This window comes from Anguilla rostrata, chromosome 14 (genome assembly GCF_018555375.3).
Source record: "Anguilla rostrata isolate EN2019 chromosome 14, ASM1855537v3, whole genome shotgun sequence".
Classification (NCBI taxonomy): domain Eukaryota; kingdom Metazoa; phylum Chordata; class Actinopteri; order Anguilliformes; family Anguillidae; genus Anguilla; species Anguilla rostrata.
In genome coordinates, this window is record NC_057946.1 from 33257206 (window position 1) to 33278996 (window position 21791).

Consider the following 21791-nt stretch of genomic DNA (forward strand, 5'->3'; position numbering starts at 1 on the left):
ACAGGACCTCATCGCGCACCAGCGACCCCTGCTGGCTGAACGGGGACCTGCAAGTCTGACTGTTGGCATGCACATGAAGTGTCTTCCTCTGACTCACGTCTGTGCAACTTACGAACTGCAGCAGAATGAAAAGTACAGTGATGACCATTTCATGTGGAAAAAAGGGGGGAAAAGCATAAGAAACTATTTATTGCCAGATGAGAAGACACACGTCATTAAGTTTTGTTGTTATTCCGCAACCGTAGGCTTGGTAACTCTTGTCACTGATCTTGGAAAAGTGAGTTTTTGAATGTTTTTTTTTCACATCTTTAACCTAATGTTGGGCGTTGCTGTGGAGCGATGGTTCTCAAACTCGGTCCTGGAGATCCACAGTGCATATTCTGCTTCTCATTTCAACCGTAACTACCAGCTGTTATTTGTTCTAAATGAGACACTTTCAGAATGCACTGAAGGACGATTTACCCTCTTAAGGCTGCATTATGTAAGAAATAGCTGTGCATGCCATGGATATCTCATATTCTCCATCTCAGGATTTTTAATTAGATCAGATGAATGGATGTCTTCATTTTCCGTAACGTGCTACATGGCAAACTATTCCTTTGGAGCTTACTTTTTTTTTAACAGAGGTAATTATACACCAGCAAGGGGGGAGGGCATATCTGCTTGGAATCTTGGTCACTGAAACTAAAGCAATTTTGTGGAAAATGACAGGGCAAATGGGCATAAAAAAATAGCAGAACTTACATACATTCTCAACAATGTAAATTGATTAAGAGGGACAAAAACCAGCTTGAACAGGTTTCCCCAGGGTTGAGTTGTGTAACCACTGGTAGACTATGACAGCGAGGGCACAATATATACCATAGGTATCGTTTATGCATCAGCAGCATAAGGAATTGGGCTAAAATGGGCTGGATGGAAAAGCGTCGCGACAGTCCCTCATTGACAATTTGCGTGCCCTCTTTATTAAGGCTGGGGGGGCCACAGGGATAGTGAGGGGGGAAGGGGGGCCATGCCAAACAGCAGCGTCATCGCTGTGTGTTCTTGTCTCTTCAAGGTTTCCCCATCTGAAATTAGCCCCCCACCCCCCTTTTTTTTTTCTTTCTCTAGCCCATTTTTCTTCAGGGTCTGTTGCACACGAGGTGGAAAAGATTGTATTTATCACCTGTCAGGGCTGAGTTATGCGTTTCGGGACAACACAGAATGATCATACGCTGGCACGGAATTACAAACTGCCCAGGGACCTGACAGTATAATAATTTCTTTTTTTAAAGGGGGGGGGGGGTAGAGTAGGTGGGAGGGGGGGGGGGTTAGAGCAGACAGACCTTGACATCGCTCACCTGACCCACGTCTGGCGAATGAGAAGGAAGAATAAAGATGCGGGGTGATCACTGCCAATGTCAGAAGCATCCCCGTGTGACCTGCAGGGCTAAGCAGTGTTAGGCAGGGATGCAGAACTCAATGAGCTGTGAAACACAGTGCTGGGGGTGGGCTCGGGGTACAGATTTGGGGGTTGGGCTTATGCTGGAGGGAGGGGGGTTCATCGGGATGGACTGAATTTGAATGGGTTAACATATTTATCTAGTATTTTGCCAGTAAACAACATAAAAAGGAAAAACCCTTTAACTCTAAAAGGTTTTGTCATTCAGCCAAATTACAAAACTCTTATTCCTTTACATCAGACAAATTTTATTTAAATGGAGTTTTAAAGATACTTTAGTGGTCACAGTGCCATTAAACACAAATAGTAAGTTTTCTTTCTTCTTCTTTCGACTATTCCCGTTCGGGGTCGCCACAGTGGATCACCCTGATCCGCATATTTGATTTGGCATATGTTTTACGCTGGATGCCCTTCCTGACGCAACCCTCCCATTTATCCGGGCTTGGGACCGGCACTAAGAATGCACTGGCTTGCACATCCCCAGTGGCTGGGTTTTGGGGCATTGGCCGGGATACGAACCTATTTAATCTATTTACGAACAAACTCAGAAATTGAGATACTGTACATGGGTTTTTATGATGCTAACAGTATTTTACTAGAGAAAAATATGAATCTTAACATTTTCTAGAAATGGGAAAGTAATATTTGCGAATAGCCACAAGGAATATAAAAAGTTTGACATACCAAGCAAACAATAAGTTTTTCACCTCTATATGAGAGATTCAGGGACCATCAACAAATAAATAATTAATCCCTAGGATTTATTTGATGGTATAAACTAACCGGAAGGTGTTTTTTCAATTCCCATTGTTGTGCAGGTATGGGTGTTTCAGTTTTCTGTAGTGTTAGAAAAGGGGATTCTTGCAGGCAAAAGCTTGAAACATCACGTCAAGATTCAAGCTGCCTATAAACAAATAATCATTGCTCCTCCTCCATGACCCTGTTACTCATGATCCTCGAGTCAGACATCACCGCGACGGGCGGCCATGTTGAGCCCTGACGTACATCACGTGACCTCCTCAAACACGGCCTGATCTGTTTTTCATTACGTTATATTGCCGCAGCCTGTTACATCTCCCGCTGCACGTACACATTCTTCTTGCATCGTCACTTGACTGTGTGTTCCAAATAAAGGGGCAAGAGTGCTTATTTCTACTGGAACTTTTCCATCTTTATCTCATGTCACATCCATTGTGCTGGATGTAGCCTGCAGGGTCTGCATGCATATTTTGGGGGTTGTATCCATGAGTCATTGCACATTTGACAGCAGTTTAAGGGACACATTAACCCTCCCTTTGAGGGGGGGGGGGCAGTGTGGGTGGGGGGGGCAGCAGGGGGTGGAGAGGTCCTAAATGGTAAGAGAGGAAATTATGGTTAACTGATTATAATTTTTGAAATGACAGGAATCAGTGGGATTATATTTTTTGTCTGATGCAACTTCTAAAGGGAACTTCTGCTGGAAAATGAGTTCCAAATGCAGACAATGTGAAATGAAGAATATTTCATTTGGTTCTCATTTGAAAGTTGCTTACTATTTTATGTCATTGTCTGTTAAAAAGAAAGTGGAGTCAATTTCTCACCAATTGGCAAACAGAGGTCATAAGATCATACGTTAGAATACAGGAATAATAATCGCAACAGGCCACTGAGCCAGCTGGTCTCAGTTACAGACAGTGTTCACGACTCTATGTCTGTGTAAGAGACCTACATTTTCTTGAAATGCCACCCTGATCTGACTGGATGTGCCCAATTCAAGCACATGACTGTTCAGCCAATGGGCACTGAAACAAGTCGCAGACTTGTCCGCAGACTACAGATACACAATGCTAACTTACAAAATCAGACTAGCTTCTCCAGGTTTGAATAATTCCACCGATCTAAAGTTCTAAACGAACATGTGAACAATGGGAGACCATCTAGGGCTGCAGTAACCAGTGCGCACATGCAGCAAGGAGGCACACCGACAGCAGAAAGCCAGTCAGACATATACTGACTCTGTCTGAAAAGGCAATCAAATATAGCATGTTGGATCCAGTAAAGCAATGGTGAAGCCATATGGCTTGCCAGTTCTGTTAACATTAGGTACCGTATTGTTTTTGCTATCTTGTATTTTGCTATCTGTTAGCTAGCCTCTGCCAAAAGGGATCAAGTTATAGTATATATAAGTTATAAGTCTTGATTATTTTTCTTTGTAAGAATTCAGTGTACATTCCATTCCTTCAACGAAACCCACATACAAAAAGCTTGCATTAAAATGCTTGCGTCAACCTGTGACATGATAAATCGAAGACCAACTGGCCATGGAGTAAATCTGATGGTGGTCTCCATTTAGAGGAACACAGAGTTTATTTACCTTGTGACTTGAAAAGCCACCTGACCTCTAAGACCTGCACTTAATGTAACCCTGTGATTTGTCAATCCAACTGTCAGCCATTTCTTAGATCAGCAATTTCCCTTCCCTCCCACAACATTCTTCCAATATTTCTCTAGCACAGAGCCATGAGCTTTCAAGGGGAGGCTAATCCCCATCGTCTAAATCAGGGCTGCCCAATCGTGTTTCTGGAGATCTACCGTCCTGCAGGTTTTCATTTGAACCCTAATCTGGCACGCCTAATTTTTTATCTAATTAGCAGCTCAACGAGATGTCTAGCTGTCAAATGAGTGTGATTTTGTTAAGAGCTGGAGTGAAAACCTATCGGACAGTAGATCTCCGGGAACAGGGTTGGGCAGCCCTGGTCTAGAGAGTATATAACACTGCAACCGGGTTGGTCCTGCACACCCTGAGAGTCCCTGCCTACTATAAGACCTTCCAAGTTGCTCCACACATTTATACCTCTTCGTTAAAAAAAACCCCAAAAACTTCCGATTTACCTTCTGCTGATTTCCTACATAAGAATATAAGGAGGGGGGAATTTTATTTGACCTGGGCTGAGGTGTGCCGCTTCCACCGCCACCATCATTCTCAGCCAATTGGGACGCGGACCACAGCCTCAGAGGGTCTGCAGAAGGACGAGGGGCCTCCTAAGAGAGGTGCTACCTATTAAAGCTTCATTAATACTGCGCCGGCCAAACGCTGGTCAATATTTATAGACCCGGCACGGGACGCCAGGGCCAGGTGCTCCTCTGCATTTAGACATGGGAGGGGATCGGATTAAGTCAACGAGCGGTGCAAGTTTTTCTCCCTTTTTTCTACCGGTACGGTCAATTTAAGCAATTTCTGAGGAAGGAGAGATGTTTCTGCAGGGAAAGAGAGGTTTGCACCATTCTTCCGCTGATTGATGGTCGACCTTCCTGCTTTGGCCGTGCAGTCCACTGCTGCGTTGACCCTGTAAACCAAGAAACAGTAAATGCACATTTACAAAATAAAACGTCATACAGTCAAATGCAAGGCCTTTGAACTATAGAGTAACAAGTGAATGTTTATGCATTTGATCACATATGATCAATACTTTGATCAATAATATGATACAGACCAAGCAGGGCGTTTGTGTGTGTGTGTGTGTGAGAGAGAGGGAGAGTGTGTGTGTTTGCGTGTGAGTGTGTGTCTGTGTGTGTACACGTGAGTCCATGTCAGAGAGTGTGTGTGTGCGTGTGTGTGCGTGTGCGCGTGAATGTGTGAGTCTGTGTGTGTGCGCGTGAGTCCATATCAGAGAGTGTGTGTGTGTGTGTGTGTGCTCGTGTGAGAGTGAGTCTGTGTGAGAGTGACAGAGTGTGTGTGCGCTAGAAAGTGTGCGTTTTTGTTTCCAGGCTGGATAATGCAGCAGAAAAAGATGGAATAACAGCTTGCATTTTACATCCTTCAAGAAGTGCAGAGGGGAAAAAGACAGGAGCAGGAGGAGGAGGAGGGAAAGACGTGAAGGCATTTCCATAATTCCTGCATGCCTGTCTGCTTGTTTAGACCTCAGGTGGATCAGCCATTGCCCTGGCCAGCCCTCATCAACGTGAAGGGCAATCTCATCCTCGCTGCACCGCTCCTCTCCGCTGCTTGATTAATTGGGTTTCCAATACGCCAGCTGAATACCAACCCCCCCACCCTTCATTTGTTCAACCCCCTCCCTCTCTCTCTCTCTCTCTATCTCTCTCGCACTCACACACACGCACGCACGCGCACACACACACAATCATTTTGCATCTCTTTCTACTATTCTAACCCCCACCACACACGCACACGCACGCACGCGCACACACACACACACACACTCCTCTTCCCTAGCTGCATTTGCATATATTTCATATTCCCGACAGGCAAAATAAAAGTGAGAGAGAGAGAGCGCGAGCGAGCGAGAGAGAGGCAATGTAAAAAACAATAAAGTAATTATAACAATGCTGATGATAATATTAATGATAGCCAGGGATAAAATTTGCCTCTTAATTTGGTGCAGCGACGGGCGCTGGGTTTAGAATACAAATGCGCCTCGGCTGTCGTGTTTATTAGTTTAGAGGAGATGGAACTAAGGCGAGCGAGCAGAGTGGCAAAACGGAATGGGGAAAGTAAATGCAGACGCGCACTCAATTAGTGAGGCTGTCTCTTCTCTCTCCACCCCCCCCCCCCCCAAAAAAATAAAAAATAAAATAATCACAAACTAATATGCTGTTCTCTGTATTTTATCAGTAGCCGTTGGCACAGTGGTTCAGTTTAATGGGAGATTCGGAAGCAAGCGTGGGGAGGAGGGTGGAAAAAAAGAGGCACGCGCGTGCCATTTTGGCAGTTTTAATAAATACACAGCTCACTGGGGACCATTTAAATTGCATTTTCTTAAAACTAACAATTTAAATACTCCTAGACTTGGAGCTGTTCTTTGCTTATTGCACCACATAATTATAATGATATACTGTTCTACCACTGCAACCTCCCTCACAGCCAATATTGCCATTTATATTTTCTACACGGTGGTATTCTCTAGTGGAAAAGTGGCTTGCAACTATAAAGGATAGTATGAAGCTAAAGATACTGTTATATTTGTAAGCTATACAGCAAAAATTGGGAAAAAATTGCTGCCAGCCTCTTTGTTAGAACCAGATTTATGCATGATTTAAAATTCACATTTATATTCTGTATTTTCAGCATCAGATTGTCTGCATTATAATTGGAATGCCTGTGCATATACACTGTTTGCGCTCACTCTGTGTAATACGCATGGACAGCCACACAAGTGCACCGTCTCTGTGGCAAACCTCGTTCTGTTGACTCTGGACAACAAAGAGCGCTGTCCTGGCTCCGAAGGACTCACGAGTTGAGCACGACGCTGCAGTGAGCGTTCGCCGCTCGTTATGATGTCCGGGTTAGCCGATCAGAGACCGGAACGGACTCGCCGATAAGTGAACCTGCGTGGCGCGAATGGCCAAGAGCGACGCCGGTGCGAAGGCAGTCAGGTGTTGTGGAAAGCGCTGTATTTCATCTGAAGGTGCAGAGGAGGTGAGGTCTGAAAGATTAAGGGTGCAGACGTTTCTCTTTTTTTTTTTTAAAGAGCGGAGAACATTCTTTTGATTTACTCAGCGCACATGGAGCCCCTTGCTGCCCTCACCTGCCTTTCGATGGAACCCTTAAGCCAGGGATCCCCAGCCATGGTCCTAGAGAGCCATGCAGGGTCTGCTGGGGTCCCCAGCCCTGGTCCTGGAGAGAGCGGGTTGCTGGTCCCAGCTGGTCCTGAGGCACAGGTCTGCTGTCGGGGGTCCCCCCAGCTCTGGTCCTGGAGAGCAGCAGGGTCTGCTGCGGTCCCCAGCCGTGGTCCTAGAGAGGCATGCAGGGTCTGCTGGGGTCCCCAGCCCTGGTCCTAGAGAGGCATGCAGGGTCTGCTGGGGTCCCCAGCCCTGGTCCTAGAGAGCCACAGGGTCTGCTGGGGTCCCCAGCTCTGGTCCTAGAGAGCCACAGGGTCTGCTGGGGTCCCCAGCTCTGGTCCTAGAGAGCCACAGGGTCTGCTGGGGTCCCCAGCTCTGGTCCTGGAGAGCAACAGGGTCTGCTGGGCCTTGTCGTTACTCGGCCCTTAATTGACGGATGAAGGCAGTTTACTCGCCTCGCCTAGTTTCTGAGGTCTAAACTGGCGGCAGATTTTTAAGGCAAAACACCAGCAGACCCCTGCAGCTCTCCAGGACCGGGGTCAAATTCTCCTCAGCATTTGTAGTGCGCATGATGTTCAAAGTTCCAGTGAACCTCGAGCCAAAGCAGAAGTGTGATTCACCTTTCAGATAACTTACAGCAGACTCCAACGCAATGCAGCAGGGATGGGTCACTTTCTGCACCGTCTCTAGAGAAAGAAAGGGTGGGTGGGTGTGAGGAGGGAGAGAATAAGGATGCATGTAAAAAATGAATGTATAACTAATGAAATAAATTGATTAAAGGGTAAAAATCAATTGCCTTACAGCCTGCAATGAAGATCTAGTATTTAATTTAGCGCGGACCTGCAAGGGTAAGCATTAACAGGAAGCGACTCCAAATCTAATTGGTGCTGGGAGAGGTAATGGACTGTGATCCATTCAATCTGAGGGCTGTGCCTCGCTCGCTCCCCGTCTCCCGGCTTCTGTTCTCACACTCCAGTCTTCGGCCGGACCGCCACTTCGGCCTGGTTAAAAGATAAGCAAACACACGGCCCACGGTTTTATTGCTCATTGCACAGTTAATGGGCCCAAATAAAGCTTTTACATTCAAAATGACACTCGAAACGGGCAAATTCCTGGGATTTTGTTATTACAAATAAATAAGTAAATGAGTAAATTATTTACTACTGGAAGAATAAAGGGAAATTTAAAAAATATATACATTATATATTTATTTAAAAATATACAATATTTCATCCTGCAGTAGATATTTTAAACTTTAAATTAGAAATGCAAACATTTTAACGGCTTTTTACATTACAACCCAAACCTACTTATGCTTATGCCAGGATAAGTCTTCCATTCTGTATAACTGCACTGAAACTGATTTTCTATCAGACACAGTTTATCTCAATTATTTCTTCCTGTTCAGTTAAGTACTGTACATAACGTTAGTTTGAACAATATTATTAGAGAATGCACATGTTGGAAGATGCTTTGAGCATTTCCAAGTTCCTGCTCATCTCCTGTAAATAAACACTACCTCATGGTGAAGTTTCCCTACTTCTCCACATATTCATAATTTTCCCTGAAATAATTAACATAATTCCTAATTTAGGTAACTCTGCGATTACGTTGGGTGAGGCCTTCACGTACCTCTAAGGGTTCACTGAAGAGCGTTGGCTTCGGGAAGTGGTTCTGACATACAGAATGTGCAGTTTGCTAAAAAAAGATAATGAAAAGAAGATCCAATTTCAGGGACCTAAACTTCTAACCTATCTTGCAAATGCAGCTTATTTCAACACTCTGTAGAAGGTAATTGACCTTCTTGTGCTCTATAAAACGGTCTACTGAGAAATTTTCAAACAGTCAGACGAGCGGTTTGTCACACTCCTGTGAAAAGGTTAAGAAGAGTGTAGACCAATTACAGAGCTTGGAGATTATAAGTAGGCCCGGCTGTTTTAAAAAAAAAAACAGTTACAGGTGATATTTATAGTTATACACTGTTAGCAGAACCTTTCCAATCAAAGAGGAACAGCTTCAAGTAATGGCAACAAATGACATTATGTACCGAGCAGGAGACTTGGTGTGGCTCTATAATCCAGCCTAACAATACCAAACCACTATGTATTAATTAGTTTAAAGATGTGGAGAAATTTTCTAAGCCCAAATCGCTGTGAAATAATACATTGTGTTTTGAAACTGTGAACATGCACACTTTCTTTCATCCTCTCCTTTTCTCTCCCTCTCTCACACACACTGAAACTCACTCTCACTCAGATTCTCTCATTCGTATTCTCAATTTGTCTCACAAAAACTGACACACACACGTCCTCTTCTCCCCCTCTTTCAGTCTCTCTCACACACACACCCACATTAACACATACATCTTCTCTCTCTCTCGCTCTCTGTCTGTCATGCACACACATACACACACACACGCACATTAACACATACATCATCATCTCTCTTTCTCAGTTGCTCTCTCTTTCTCTCTCTCTCAAATTCAAATTCAAAATGCTTTATTGGCATGAAATACATTTGTACATATTGCCAAAGCGTACACACACTCTCTCTCTCACACACACACACACTAACACATACGTTTTTTCTCTATTTCTCTCTCTGTCTCTGTCTTACACACACATACTGTACACACACACGTTAACACATATGTCCTCTTTCTCAGTCTCTCTCTCTCACTCACACACACACACACACGCGCTCTCTCTCTCAGTCTTTCTATCACACTCTCTCTCTCTCTCTCACACTCACACACACACACCAGTCTCTCTCTCTCTCACACACACACACACACACACACCAGTCTCTCTCTCTGTCACACACACACACACAGTAAAAGGGGGAAATATGTCCCCCGGTTTCTTTTGACACCTGAAGCCAGAGGACCCGATTCCCCCGTATCAGCGCTAATGAGGCACCAGAGACAGCGAGCAGGCTGGGAAACAGCGAGCATGCTGGGAAACAGGGAGCAGGCTGGGAAACAGCGAGCATGCTGGGAAACAGCGAGCAGGCTGGGGGACAGGGAGCAGGCTGGGAAACAGCGAGCAGGCTGGGAAACAGCGAGCAGGCTGGGAAACAGCGAGCAGGCTGGGAGACAGCGAGCAGGCTGGGAAACAGCGAGCAGGCTGGGAAACAGCGAGCAGGCTGGGAAACAGCGAGCAGGCTGGGAAACAGGGAGCAGGCTGGGAAACAGCGAGCAGGCTGGGAAACAGCGAGCAGGCTGGGAAACAGCGAGCAGGCTGGGAAACAGCGAGCAGGCTGGGAAACAGGGAGCAGGCTGGGAAACAGCGAGCAGGCTGGGAAACAGCGAGCAGGCTGGGAAACAGCGAGCAGGCTGGGAAACAGCGAGCAGGCTGGGAAACAGCGAGCAGGCTGGGAAACGGTGCCTGCGGGGCCTGCAGCGGCCTCAGCCCACGCCCAGCGCCACGGCTCCCCTGACAGCACGCTACGCAGCACCCGATGACAGCGTGTTAGCGGCGCTCGGCAGGTGAGCGGTGAAGCGAAGGTCGCGCAGGTCATCGCACCGTCTGACGTGAACATTAAACAGTGCCTGTCTGTGTAATGAGGTAACGATCACAGACTGGGCGGGCTCATTTACGTGATGAAAGGGGGGTGCCTGTGTAGGATATCCAAGTGTGGGCAGGTGTACAACCCCCTGTGAGGATTTGGGGTTAACCCGTTACGTGCACTGCACGGCAGTACGGCGGGTTAATACAAACAAAATCATACAAACAACTACGATCTAAAATGTAATTGTATTTCACATAAAATTGACTGTGCATATCTTCTATGTATTATAATTACATTGACGTTGTTGACTTTTACATTATTATTATTATTATTATTATTATTATTATTATAGATCTGCACTTGATTTATCTTTTATCAGCAGCCATTTAAAACTATGAGATCTTCTAAAGCAAAGCTCTTGTGTTTACCAAAGATGAATTATGTACAGAGGCAAAGTACATGTGCGCCGAAACTACAGAACAGTTTACCACCAAATATGGAAAAGGCATCATTGATTTCTAATTTTAAGTCGCAGCTCAAAATGCACTCATTTTGCTTTTAGGTAATTATTGGTGAATCTGCCCTCTTTGTATGCATTTTAACATAATTCTTTTTCATTGTGTTTTTATTGCATTTGAAATATTGTGATTCACTTTGAGTTTTTTTTCTTGCGTGAAAGGTACGCTATAGGGTATTATTATTATTATTATTATTATTATTATTATTATGACTGTGCAGGTTGAAATGTTTTCACTTTACACCCAGGTGAACACCTTGACTTGTGGATGTCGATCTTTTGTGTTCAGATATTGTGCATATGTGAGACAAAAGCAGACGAGGACAAAACTGCGATTAGCATATTATCCACCAGAGACCCCGCCCACGCAACCTGATGGCCTCGTCTCCAGGGAGACGCTCGTCAGGCGGCTGACCTGATTCAGGGGAAATTTAGCCCCTAATCTAAAAATGACAAGCCACTGACTGATGGAGAGAGAGCCAGTAAATATAAAACGAGGAAATTAAATAGCCATCGATTTTCTCTTTCTCGTCTTTTTACGACGTGTCCCTGGACTCCTCCCACCGTTCCCAAGCTCAATTTTTTTTTTCTTATTTTAACAAGACAGGCCTTAGCATTTCGCTGTAAAAGTCCAGAGGAAAATGGACGAGGGGGGCCTTCTAAAGCTAAGGGAATTAATTTAGCCTACGTCTCCCTAAGTCCTCAGCGGTCCGAAGGCTCCTGAGAAGTGGCAATATACACGTCAGATGAAGCAGAGATGCTCTGAATTACAGAGGAACTGTGCTTATGGCTTTTGTGCAACCAATATACCTGTGTCACAGTGCAAAGACAGTCAAGTCGGTTGCTTCAGGTTTATTCGATACGGAGCAAAGAATGCATTTCGGTTTGCGGACCATAAACCACCAGAACGTAGAGCTCGCAGTGTGGTGGAAAAAGAATCCCATCTCACAGTAAGACACCAAAAATAAAAAATAAAAAGAATGTGCTGGGGAAAAATTCTTTCCACGGAGAAAAAACGCTATTGAAGCATTTTCTCCATGGCAGAATTTCATGGTTATGTAGCCATAAATAACCGCTTTAAAACACGTTCGCCCCGTTGCGCTCGGTAAAAAACTAATCTTGCCATTGTAAACCTCTGTGGCACGGCCATATAAAAGGGGGAAAGTTAAGCAACGAGTGCCAGGGGCTGAAGTGCTGTACAAAAAGGGAACAAGCCTAACGAAGGGGACCGTTAAACATTTCCTTTTCATCAGCGCGAGCTGAGTGATCAATGCAGTCAAGCAACGTGCTTATACACTTTAACCATTTGAAGAGTCCGTTTTTTTTGAATGTTTTGCTGTTCTAGAATGCCGTTGCTTTCAGTTTCCAGTTGTAGTGATTGTGACATCAGCATTAGAATGTTCAGTTAAGAATGTTCTAATCACATATATGTGATCTCACACCTCTTTTAATAATGCATGAGCAGGACACAGATTATTGCCTTGTTACATATCTTTGCCCAGGACCACTTCCATAGAATAAGTTATGGAAGTTATATTGTTAACCATTTAAAGCAGGAATTCAGGGTAGGTCCAGCTGAGAAGAACACAGCATTGACCATAACACAATTTAAAACTGTACTCTGATTTTGTGAACCGGTCTACCTGATCACGACCCCACATACAAAATGATCTTTCTACAGCAATGAATAAGGGGCTAAAGGTCAAATTTACTCATCTTCTACTTGTCATTTTTGAGCTCAAACTCCAAAAAGGTAAACTACTGATACAATGATACATGTGTCACGTGTATGTGTGTGTGTGCGTTGTATATGTAAGCCTGTTCGTGTTTGTGTGTGCACATGTGCGTCTGTGTGTGTTCGTGAGCGTGCGCGCAAGTGTGTGTGTGTGTGTGTGTGTGTGTGTACGTGTGTGTGTGCTTGTGTGTGAGGCTGCATGTTTGTGCATGCACAGAAATGCACACTCTGTTAAAAGGCTGTGAGCTGAGGCCATTGAGGCGGCTCTGTGCATCTGAATGAGCCTATCGATCGAGCTCGGGATCAATGGCATATTTATAACGCAGGGAAAGATTGAATTGATGCATGCTTAATGTGCTGCAGAGGGGGGAGGGAGCGGGAGATGGCTAGAGGAGAGGGAAACGGGGAGGGGACCGGGGGGGGGACTTCTAAAATAATTGCATCTGAATTTCCTTAGCTGCTCATTATTGGCTAACTGCATTTGCTGAGGGTCGCCTTCCACTGGAAAGGATCAGAGCTGTCTCTGTCATTGCATTCATAGCAGGTGCAAATTTTCAGTTCTGAAAACATTTGAGTTTCACAAACATGTTCACACAGATTTAGGGGAGATATTTTTTCTCCGCAATCCCTTATGCTAACACCTTAACCTTTTTTCATATTACCCCTTCCACTAATACCTTTACCTTACCGACATTCTCATACAATTCCTTACAGCAGTATCTTACTTAATGTTAAAGATATTTTTTCCCACTATCACCTACACTAAAACCTAAATCTAACCATTAAGATATTTTCACACAATCCCTTCACCTTTTCCCTACAGGTATAAAGCTCCACATACCACCAGTCCCAGGACTCAGTGGTACTGCATCCCATCCAATCGACACCTCCAATGTCCTTATTCAATGTTTTAACTCTAAGGCATACGATCACAAATATGAGATTAGAATGTTCTTAACTGAAAATTCTAATACTGAGGAAACAGTCACTATTGGTAACAGAAAGCAAAGTCATTCTACAACACTGATTCAGAAATTTAGGGAATATATATTTTTTTTAAACTGACTGTTCAAATAGTTAATTTGTCTTTGCTTCCTTTGTCACTGAAGCACAGCATATACAAACACACCACTTTCCTCTCTTCGCATCTCCATAGAAGCCCCGTTTAAAGCTTCCAGCACGCATGCGCGTCCACAACATACCTGTCAAGCGTCCTGTTTATAAAACTTTCACGACAGCCGGAAAAAAGAACACGCCACTGGGAGTAATCATTTATGAAATGACCATTAAGATGAATTATATGTACAGGCTTAAATAATGCCTCGACAGTTAAGACTAAGCCCATCTTAATTATTTTGGCAACAAGCACATGCTTGTCTACGCTTGCCCTGAATCGATAGCGGAGGTCGCGGCAGTGAGGACGGCTGAACATGATTGGCTATTTCCAACGGGCAGAAAAGGGAGAAAAAAAAAAACATTTAAAAACAAATAAATGTGTAAATGCGCATCACATGATCGCATGGGTAACCCCTGGGGGAGGACTCACACTGACCCACAACAAAGTACATGTAACTGTGACAAATTAGACAGAAAATAAGACATTAAGGACACATCTGGAGAATTTTGCAAACATAATTATAGCATTTGGTAAAAGCCAAAAATATAAATGTGTATAAAAGTTTAGAAAGCATGCAATTAATTCAGAAGGTATTTTCAAAGAAAAAATGCTTTTGTTGGTTGGGTTGAGGAAAAAACCCCCAAAAAACACAACATTCCCTGAAAATAGGAGTATACTGCAATATATGCTGAATACACAGACATTTTGGAAAATACAATGGAAAAATGTATTGCACTGCAGTGTATTTTTTTTATATCTTGCAATATCTGAAAACAATATTTTTTTCTGTAAGCCCGTGCATTGTGAAGTGCAGCAATATCTTTTCTGACCTGCATAATATACAGTATTTTACTTAAATGTGTTTGGGTATATTACATTTCTGCTAGGGTTACAGCACAAATCGACACCCCAGACCAGGCCCAAGTTAAAAAAAGAAGAAGGAGAAGAAAAAGAAAAATGAACTCTTAATCCGTTTTGGAAAGCTGGAAGGACGAGGGGGCGGGGCTCTCGAGCGATCACCGCGGCAGCTGTTAAAGCAGTCAGTGGGCTGCGGGGGGGGGGGGGGGGAGAGACCGCAGTCAGCACCGAGGAGAGGAGCCACATTTCACTGGGATTTGTGGGGCGGGCGAATTGGGCTGACGGGCCCGCCCGCTCGCCCCACCACCGGCGGCGGGACGGGGCCAAACCGGGCTGAGGAAACCGGGGGAACCTCGCGCCCGGGAGAGGCCCACGGATGCCGCGGCCCAGCGCGCGCCAAAAACGCAGAGGGGGGCGTGAACCCCAGGGCTGCATGTGATGTCACTGCAGCATTACCCACACTACTACTGCAGCGTAACTTTCTACAGCTTCACTTCAAAGCTGAGAGGACACGTTACCTGGCACAGGAACACAATGGAAAACAAAGCAGCAACCTAAAGACCAGGATCGGGATTTCACTTGCATTTCCTAACAGCTTCCTGAGACTTGCAACGCCCAAAATATTATTGCATTTGTATGCTTAATGATAACCCTGACGGATGCACCTCAGGGTACGGTGTATTGTTGCTAAGCAGTTCCATGTCTGGGAATGAGGCAGGTCTCTGTGAGGTCACAGTATGTCTGGAGAAGAAGATTCCATCAGTCTGTACAGCTCCAGAGACCTGCTGGTTTCTCTGATGACTGCAGCCACCTCTCCATCTGACTGGACTGCTGCTATGCACATTCTTATCTGCTGTCTGTCAATCAATCAATCAATCAATCAATCAATCAATAAATTCTGCGTATGTACGTACGGACACACACACACATGCTGCGAGTTGTAATATTCAAAGTCAAATATTATATAAGAAAATAACAATATATTATACATATACAGACACACAAGCACACATAGTACACAAAGTAGTTTTAAACCAATTCAATGAACCATTTTCTTCTGGATCTCTGGCTATACCAAAATGTTACGCGTGGGACATTCTGTAATGTTATCTTTTGGCTCTCCGCTTTGAGTCATGACCACCATAACTCCCCCAGTGTAATCATGGTGGAGGACCTTTGATTAACACATTTAACCTGCCCATAAATAAAATGCACATGCCTTGTTCAGCACTTTGTATATCCTGGTGTCCTCATTTGGCAATTAATTCAGCCAGTGGCTAGCCATTTCCCCCCCATTGACTATTAACAAGCAAAAGCTCAGAGCTGACTTGGTTCAGATGATATCATAAGAATTCTGGGAGGGAGGGGTTCAGCTCTAGGTTAACTGTGATTTGGAAGCACCTTTCCCATTCATCAAGATAATACTACATAAATATTAAACAGTATATCATGACCGTGGAACGGTCTGAAGGCATCGAAGGTGTAGAAAACCTTTGAAAGAGTCTTCACAGAAAAAAAACGGTCAATTTTTATAATATAGGGAAACCGTAGCATTCTGCAGATACAGGACTCGTGCGTACATTGAACCAACACTGAACATTTTACTGTGGACACAACAGTGTCCCGAGCTTCAAAAACTAAAAAAACAACAGGTACATAAAGACAGCTTAACCATCAATTAAGCTGCATCCCAGCATGCATAGGGGCCATGTATAAAAATACCAGACAGTCCTGGTTGCCTATAATTACACTAAGCACTGAGGCTCCAAGAGACCTCAATGACTTTGGAAGGAAGAGGAAGACAGTATAAAGGCAGATTAGGCAGGAGCTTCGGTGACCAAGACAACTCACCTGGCTGATTTCTCATGAGAAACGGTGCCTCAGGTTAGAGATTTCTTAATGGAATATTCTGGAGGGAGGCCTTGGACAGCGTTTTCTACTTCCATTAACTAAGTTGGCAGGGGGCCAGTAGGGGGCACTCTTCCCTCAGGACCAAATAGCCCCCCCCAGTGTAGTCATTAAAGATCACATGGCACCTATCACAAAAGAGCAAGAGGATTACAGTAATAACCAGATATTATGAGCATTTTGGATGAGATGACTGACTATCGCATGGAAGAGGGATGTCATAATTCTTTTAGAATTCTGGACTGCTGATAGACTATGTCCACCATGTATACAGATCATACTGGCCACACGGGGTGTCTCAGCTTGTACCAGTTACATCTTACTTCCTTTCCAAAGCCTTTTTCCTAGCTGCGGAAACATTTTATTCTCATTGTTAGTCAGAAAACAAACACATCTGTATAGTGTGATCTGGAATTGATTACAGAGAAGGTTGATTAATGAAAGCAAGAATTATTATTTTTTCCTCTCCACAAACACAAATGCGGCGAGTTCAGAGATCTCTAAATTTAAAACTTGCCAAACTAAGTTTGCGAAGACAAAGCATTACAACGCATTCCCGCATATTCCATTTCTGAGAGAGTTGGCTCAGGAGATGAGTGAGCGCGGCCTCATCCACTCGATACAGAAATAATCACCATAGTGATCCTTATTAAAACAGCAGGGCTCTGGTCTGTCGGCCCGGGTTAATGCGGCACTGACAACGGGCTCTGATGTATGATACAGCAAATTTCATTAAGGATAAGATGAGCCTGCTTCTGAAGCGTATGAATATCGCTGAGGTTTTCTTTTTTTTTTTATTATTAATTTGCCAGGTAATGCATTACAGTGTGATTAAAGAAAGTGGCGCTGTAATTGGAGAGACTTGATCTAACAGAGAGACAGAGAGAGAGAGAGAGATATTAGGCATTCGCAAAGGAAACAAGAAAACTTGCACACACGTGTAAACAAGTATCACAAGAGCACTGTTTACAATCCAATCCCCCCCCCCCCAAAACCATGATCTTCCATATCAAATAAGCGCTTACACTGGAACACACGTAGAGCGTGCATTTTGAGCCTCTGCTCACGTACCTGTTTCAGACCCCCCCCCCCCATCGTGTTTCGCAGCGAGCGAGAAAGGGGGGGGGGGGGGGGTAGCAGGCAATCAGCGAGCCTTCATCTTGTTTTCGCTCCTCCTCCTCGGGCGGCCCATCGGGCGTGACCGGGCCGGTAATGCGCGGCGGCTCTGCTGCCACAACCGCGCTCCGCCGTGGGCCGGGAGCGCATCGATCGGCTGTGCCTTCGCGTTACGCTCACGCCGGTGTCGCCGCGGAGCCCCCGTCGCCCCGAGCAACCGGCCCCCCCCCCCTCCTGCTCCACCTCTGGTTTCTGTGGGCAAATTGATAAAAATGACAAGTAAAATCAGAGTTCCAGAGTCCACATTTGGCCTCAACTTGCAAGACTTACAAATAAATGCAAGCGGTTTGCTTTCATTTCCTTTCTTAAACACATTCAAACATTGTCGTTTTCAACTCTCTAAGCTGTGTATTTGTGAAGAAAAAAAAGAGTAATGTCTACCTTTATTTGCAAGTTAAGGACGAATGTGGATTGAATTCAGGCCATAGTCATTTAAAAAAAAAAACATTCAGACAAACACAAAGTACACAATCATCAATTTGACAAACAAATGTATAATAAGGAAACAACAAATCAGACCATTGAATCCAAGTTAATAATTCATGAAAAACAACCAATGGATGAAAAGCAGTCATGTAGTAACTGATAACCAGTAACCAATGGCTGTTTAGGAACCAAAGCGTCATTTAATTTATTATATTACATTTTTATTCAACCAAGAGTAACCACGGGTAACCAAGAGTGCCGGAAATACACTGAGTGTGCACTTCTGGAAAGCTCTTCCCTGGCTCCTTGTGAAATGCCATGTGCCATAAGCCAAACTTTCCATCATCCTCTTAAAGACCTCATCCTGCTCACTGCAGATAATTCATGGCTTGAGGCTCGGGGGTGGGGTTACGATCACAATTATCTACTCACGAGGTAATCAGCGATTGGAAATTTCCCTCTGTACCACCAAATGGAGCGTGAACATCACTCCCCCCCGCCGGCCAGCTAGCATGCAGACGCTGTATTCTATAACATTCCTTTTCATTAGCAGTAGTGATTGCGACATCAGCATTAGAATACTCAGTTAAGAACAGAACCCCAACAGCTTTCTGTTCTGGAGAGGGAAACCCAGCTAAGGACAATCCTGGTACATTAGGAAAGAGGGTACATTTTCCCAGCTTGTTTATTTGTCATGAACAATATCCTTAAGGCACAGTTAACATTGCAGGAATGCTACTTGGAAAGTAAGAGCAGCAATCAAACGCAAAAATTTACTTTGATGGAACTTTCGGGGCAATATTTTTCTGATTTAGAGGTCATGCACATGAGGACATCTAACAGACACTGGAACAAAAATGTCAAAAGAGTTACAATGCAAAAATAAAAACAGCGTCATATCTGGGCCCCCCGTTGCTGTGCATTATCTTTAATGTACACAGCAAATCAAAACAGTCAACAGCCTGACTCATATTTTACAAAGGGCCCTAGATTGACCTCGGTTGATCTTAACTCTATGCTACACCCCGAAAAACTTTTAGGAGAACTCGGTGGCAGTAATTTTTTCAAACTGCAGGACGAAGCTGCAAAGTTTCCTCCCGGTTAATCAAAAAGCAAAGAATAAATAAAAAAAATAAATAAAAAACAGATTTGGTTGCTATCATAAATTCGGCTTACACCCCATGGATTGTACATTTATGTCGCTTGGTATTTACAGAACCCGCCAATAACTTAAAGAAGAGCCAATCAACTGCAAAAGGCTTTACGGCCGCATTTACTCTGCACAGTTTATTTATTAGTTGTTTATAACATATTTACAGACAACCCACTGCACTGCGTCATCTCATGGCACAACACGCTTGATACGCCCAATTCCCATCCTGTGATGTTGTCATTACAGAAGGGAATAATGCCTCAAGTTTATGAAAATGAATATTTGACCAAAAAAAAACAAACAAAAAAAAAAACACTCACTTAAAAAGAAAATGTCAGAAGACATTTCAGGCAATGTTGAAATGGCTGAGGACACAGTTGCTAACTGACACATTAAATTACATTACACACATTTAACAGGCACTCTTATCCAGAGCGACTTACACAACTTTTTTTTCTTCCAATTACACAGCATCCATTTATACAGCCGGATATACACTGAAGAAATGTAGGTTAGGTACCTTGCTCAAGGGTACAATGGCAGTGTCCGACCTGGGAATACAAACCAGTGACCTTTAGGTTACAAGACCAGCTCCTTACCCATTATACTACACTGCCGCCCAGTCAGCTGGGATGTTAAGACTATGGGAAATGGAATAAATGAGGGAGCCAACAGAAGGAATGGGGGCGTGGCCTTCAACGCGTTGCTTGGTTCTACGGAAATACAACAAGACAGGGTACATAAACCAGTCATCCACCCATGGGCCCACTCCATAATCGCCACATTCCCATCACAAGCACACACCATCTTACAGAATGCATGTCCCAACTGGTTATCCCCACCAACCCCCTCCCACCCAACCCAACCCCACACCCCACCACTGCAAATCAACTATAAGAAATCATTTTGCAATACGGGGGGAAGCAGTGTCCTGTAATTAAAGATATACTTAAACTAAAACTTTACTTCATATTTTGAAAACTCAAACCTTTACTGCAGCTTTTGTCCAGCAGTAAAGATTTAACACATTTTGTATTTGAGGAACATTCATAAGCTATTCACAGGGGAGAAGAAATACTACTGTAAAAAAAAGCACTTCAGAGAAATTAATTAGTGTTAATAACAGGCCCTATAGACTATTCATTAATGTTAATAACATGAATAAATGTTGATGCTGTTTCATTAATTTTAGTTAATGAGGACACGAATTTAAAGTGTATGATTGAAGAGCATTAACGTTACAGAACTGGAAGCCTGTATCAGTTGTTTATGAAACAGCTGTGACACTTGCACTAGCTTAGACTTCTTAAATCGTGAAGCTTTCATAATTCATAAGACTTTATGTTGACAGACAACAAACAACAGAATTAATACTTTGGCATTTGTTTTTTCATAAAATGGAATATTGTTTACCAGCGCATGCAATTTCCATTGTTTGGAAAACTCACAAGAAGAATGGAAAAAATGTCTATTCAATGTATGTTTTATTTTTTGACTAGCCGTTTTGACACCGTTGATGTTCAGCCAACAAAGTTCACAATTGCTTTCTGATATCTATTGTCATGTTTTTCAAATGTTTTTAGTGTGAAACTGACATACAATACATGATGACAAGAACAGACCATTTATCCGATCTAGCCTTGCACTGGTACTTAAACAGCCACTAAATGGCTTAAATGTGTCCAGCACTGCGGTGAGTCTAATGCAAAAGTAAGCCTGGGGATGAGGTATAGACACATTCATATTTGTGAGATGACGGTGAAAGACAACCAGAGCCACAGAAGAGTATTTCTGCCTTAAAACAGTCATTCAATGATACTTGTGAGAAAGGCCTGTATTTAATTAGATTTGTCCTTAACTTTGACTTGAAATGCATGTGTTAAGCGTTTTCTTCACAAACTCAGTTTGAGGAGTTAAGCACAAGTGTCGATTGAATCCCGCCCAAAGTCCCGGCTACTTGTTTTCTGGGAGGCTTTTCTGTTTGGCAGGAAGGAAGATGGCAGTAGATGCACAGATTTACACAGGAAAACACACGAGAGGCTGGTTCTCTCAGCACTGGAAGAGCTCCGAACACTGTGGGCAGAATGAGGTCACTGCAGTCAGTTTGTATGAGTGGGTTTACCCAGCATGCCTTGAGCAAGCCTGCTCTCACACGGAGATTAAATCCCTATACACACCAATCAAGGCCAATCAAGGAGTTCACACAGATGCGTGCATGGGTGCACACGCACACACACACACACAGACACACACACACACACGCGCACGGGCACGAGGCAGGGAGTAATGAGGAATACGCTTTGAAAGAAGAGAGAAAAAAGTTTTGTGAAAAAAGAAAAAAAGAAAAAAGATAGCGCCTCGTCAGTGGCTGGCTGACTTACAGCGGCAGTG

The 21791-nt window shown here is 43.9% G+C and overlaps 1 long non-coding RNA gene across 1 annotated transcript; it reads right to left on the bottom strand.

Moving 5' to 3' along the window:
* Positions 1-7807: 7807 nt before the first annotated feature.
* LOC135238851 (uncharacterized) lies at positions 7808-17072 on the bottom strand. Its single transcript, XR_010325223.1, has 3 exons — positions 16589-17072; positions 8633-8698; positions 7808-8001 (listed from the first exon to the last, which is right to left on the bottom strand). It is a non-coding gene; the product is annotated as an uncharacterized LOC135238851 (long non-coding RNA).
* Between the last annotated feature and the right edge of the window lie 4719 nt (positions 17073-21791).